This window comes from Myotis brandtii, unplaced genomic scaffold, assembly GCF_000412655.1.
Source record: "Myotis brandtii unplaced genomic scaffold, ASM41265v1 scaffold90, whole genome shotgun sequence".
Lineage (NCBI taxonomy): Eukaryota > Metazoa > Chordata > Mammalia > Chiroptera > Vespertilionidae > Myotis > Myotis brandtii.
This window is the reverse complement of record NW_005371694.1, coordinates 364,891-369,505: the sequence shown is the minus strand read 5'-3', so window position 1 is coordinate 369,505 and position 4,615 is coordinate 364,891.

Genomic DNA, 4,615 nt, shown 5'->3' with positions numbered 1-4,615 from the left:
AAAAAAGGAGACCTATGTAATACTCTTTGTAATACTTTAAGCAATAAAACAATTTTAAAAAAGAAGTTAAAAGGGTTGGAGAAAAATGTATCAACAGAAAGAGAGAGTTTCTGAAGTAGACAATATTATCTAAGAAGAAATATTGGAAATAAAAGATTGGGAAGAGGCAAAGAAAATTGAAGACTGGCGTCAAGAAGAGAGTATATAAAAAAATGTCACAAAAGATGAAAGTGAAAGAATAAGCCTTGGATTGTGTTGATTTTGAAATTTCTAAAAGATACATTTTATTATCCACTGAATAATGAATATTCACAAATAATAACTGTCACAGTTAACTCTGATATCTCGCTTACTACATGCCAGGCACTAATCTAAGTGCTGTATGCACAGTAGTTTAATTTTCAGTACAACTTTTTAAAAAATATATATATTTTTATTGATTTCAGAGAGAAAGGGAGAAGGAGAGAGAGATAGAAATACCAATGATGAGAGAGACACAGCAATTGGTTGCCTCCTGCATGTGCCCCAAATAGGGCCGGGAATCAAGCCTGCAACCGAGGTACGTGCCCTAGAATTGAACCCAGGACATTTCAGTCCTCAGGCTGATGCTCTATCCACTGAGCCAAACTGGCCAGGGCTGCAGAACAACCTTTGAGATAGATTCTATGGTTTTCTTTTTACAAATAAATAAATAAGGGCCTACAGAGGTCAATAATTTGTTGAAGTTACTCTACTATTAAATGGCGAAACTAAGATTTAAAACTAGGCACTTCTGGCTCCACAATCCATGCTCTTAAGGAAATCGGAAACTAGATCCTGGAAGGAAGGAATCTGCATGGCAGGCACCCTTCTGAGAATGAAAGAAAATGTAGTCTAACTGGTCAATCCAGTGTGCTCTTTTCCTGGAATATGTATGTAAATGGCTTCATGAAATCTGTCCCTCCACTTTCTCTGAGGAGAAAATTAACAGGCTTTGGTCATACCCAGGAGCAAGCACACCACCTCTGCTTCCCAATTGAGTGCTCAAATTCTGAGAGAAAAAGCTGAATTTGGAGAGGGAAATGACTGACCATATAAATAATTTTGGAGAATGTACTTGGGTGACAAGATATTGCAGTGAAGCGTCCCTCACAGAGTGGGAACACCACTGAGTCAGGGGAGCAAGCAATTCCCAATGGCTTCCCCAATGGACACCTGACTACTTACCACAATTCAACTATCCACTGAAACAACATTAGGAAATCCATGAAGTGGGGGTGGGGTGGGAGAGGGCAAGAGGGGAGAGGGGGACATACGTAATACTTTCAACAATAAAGATTTATAAAAGAAAGGAAAGGAAAGGAAAGGAAAGGAAAGGAAAGGAAAGGAAAGGAAAGGAAAGGAAAGGAAAGGAAAGGAAAGGAAAGGAAAGGAAAGGAAAGGAAAGGAAAGGAAAGGAAAGGAAAGGAAAGGAAAGGAAAGGAAAGGAAAGGAAAGGAAAGGAAAGGAAAGGAAAGGAAAGGAAAGGAAAGGAAAGGAAAGGAAAGGAAAGGAAAGGAAAGGAAAGGAAAGGAAAGGAAAGGAAAGGAAAGGAAAGGAAAGGAAAGGAAAGGAAAGGAAAGGAAAGGAAAGGAAAGGAAAGGAAAGGAAAGGAAAGGAAAGGAAAGGAAAGGAAAGGAAAGGAAAGGAAAGGAAAGGAAAGGACAATAAAGATAAGGAAAGGAAAGGAAAGGAAAGGAAAGGAAAGGAAAGGAAAGGAAAGGAAAGGAAAGGAAAGAAATCCATGAATATGCAGAACATCAGTAATGATACTAGGAAAATTGACTTATTTTGTATCATAGTTCCAAATGCTTTCCATCTAATATCGAATTTCACCTGACAACACTAGGAGAGGGGCAGTATTACTTTCATTTTATAGATGAAGGAACTGAGACACAAAGGCCACACAGCTAATAAGTGCTGGTGTCAGAATTCGAACCCAAGTAGCTGACCTACAGCCCTGTTAACCACAACTTATTACATTCAGGAATACGTGTAATCTTGATTTCTAAATAGCTTTTTAAAATATTGATATTTTTCACACAACTCAGAGCACTTTTCAGGGCTTAGTAAGTTGGGTGGCCTAAATTTTTTTTATTATTTTCTGGATGATATATGGATTTAAAATATAGGAATAGACACAAATATCAATGTTGATGCTAGTTCCTAGACAGATTGAGGAAGAAATACTTGTTTGAAATTTGAGTTGGTTAGCAAATGTGCTTGTCTATTTAGATTCATTAAGTAAAGACAATTATTTTTATGTGGAGTAATTCCTGTTACAATAAGTGGCACAATAAGATTGCCTATTAAATACCCTTTTCCACTTACCACAACAAAATCTGAATAAAGTCAACATTAAAAACGAAAATGTTTTCACTAACGTCATATAACAGTTCACCACTAGATGGAGCAACTAAATTTTAAATTTATTCACTCATGGCAAACCTTGAAGTTTGTTTTGAAAATAGTCCTGAGTTTACATCACATATTTCTTAACTACTGTATTGTTTTTGTTTTAATCACATATTTATTATAACCTCTAGAAATTTTAATAAAAACATTGCTCTTAGTGCACTTGATGCTATTGCACTTGTGAGAAAAGATTGACCATAAATAAATATATGAGTTCAAAATTTCAAGCAAAATAAATAGAAAATTCAATGTAAGCAGATTTAATATGCTTAACAACCACAATATGCAATCTGTTACTGAACAATGTGACCCATCCAGTCAAACCAAGCAAAAAATACCTCTGACCCAACAGAGTAAGTGTCACACAGTTTCTGCATATATAGCCTCGTGCATAGATGGTTACATATTTGAATTAAACAGTAAGAGTTCTGGCTGGAGAAGCCAGAATGGTTTTGGATGGTGTGGCATAAAAATCACAACATTGTAGGGTCAATGCTATCTGAGTAACGGCAGGGAGTTTTCCTAGGCCATATGCATTATTCTCTTCCCACTGAAAGCTAGAGCAATTATCCATTTGTTTAATAAATATTTATTGAGAGACTGTTATGTGCTGAGCATCATAACCTCCACTCACTGTCACCCCAGAGACAGAAACCTTGTCTAAGAATAAGGCCAAGGTCAACTGTGCACCGGGAATTTCAGCACTGCATGGATCTGTCTGGAAAAAAAAAAAGGAAGGATATCGAAATGAATGAAACCACTGCTGAAGCTTGTGAAAATTGGAGTCATGGAAGAAGAGGATTAAACTGAATGGGGACAGAGACATTGCCTTTATCCACTAGTGACAAAGGGTGCCACTGGTCCCTGAACATAGCATGTTAGAAATCACCATCAGAAGCACACAGCATAGGAAAGTTTGTTCTGAGCATTATTGTGCTTAATATAACTACCCCTAAGTTGTATGCTTATATCTCAGGTGGAGCCATTTTCACTTCATGTTTTGCTGTCACTATAAAGACTTGATTAAGGGATACTTTGCATAACATTGAAATTCTCTGTCTAAATCAATCATCGGAGTCAAGATTCTGTTTATCAGCAGAAGCAGGTCAGATAAGTAGCCCTTTGTAACAGAATGATGCCTCATTAAAGCTTTTTTCTACCTGAACAAGTTGGCTGCACTAACACTCACACATTTTACTCAGGGCCTAGTTGGTTAGGCATTTACGCAAAGATCATTTAGTTTTGTCTTCTTCAGAGTTCAAATAAGTCTGACTATCTGGTTTTTAAATCCTTAGCAAATTTGAAATAACTAATGAGAAAGATAGTGACAATAGCAAACATCTGTCGAGCACCCTTTATTTTCCAGGCATTGTCCTAAGCAGTTTTAGTTAACTTAAACCCATGACAACCTCATGAGTTGGCACATTGTTATCCACCATTTCGTATATGAGGAAATCAATGAAAAGTTAAAAAAAAAACAAAAAACTTGCCCAGGGTTCATGCTCTTATGTGACAGATCTGAGATTTCCACCCAAAGAGCCTGGCTCCAAACTCACTCTCAAGACCACTAGCTCCACTGTGAAGAAGGCTGTTAACTTGCATGCAGCAAGAAATGATCATTGCTAACATCAGAGCAAGGGAAGTGAGCATGTGTTAAGGACAGCTGAATGGATTTAAAATGTGTAACAATCACTGTTTTGTTCTTACGGTCGCTTTATTTCAATCAGGATCCCAACAGGAACCACAAGTTGCTTTGGGCTGATGTATCTCTTAAGGCACTTTTTCACTCTCCTCCCTCAGGTTTCCATCTCTCTCCTGTGTTCTCCTTTATATATACTAGTACCACCCAGAAATTTCCTGTGTCTGCCACCATTACAGCTCGCTTTTCCTGAAGGTTCTTTTTGTCATGGTTATAAGAGTAACCTTAAGTCCTTGTTTGCTAATTCAAAAGTCTGGGTTATCTCTGTCTCTACTTATACCGACTGTTCTCCCTCTTCACATACAGGCTGTTTGCTGTGGTGTTTTGGATATTTTACTGATACATTGTAGGCGCTGGATACATTGTAGACACTGGGTACATTGTAGACGCTGGATACACTGTCAACGCCAGGTACACTGTAGACACTGGATACACTGTCGATGCTGGGTACACTGTCGACGCTGGATACACTGTCGATGCTGG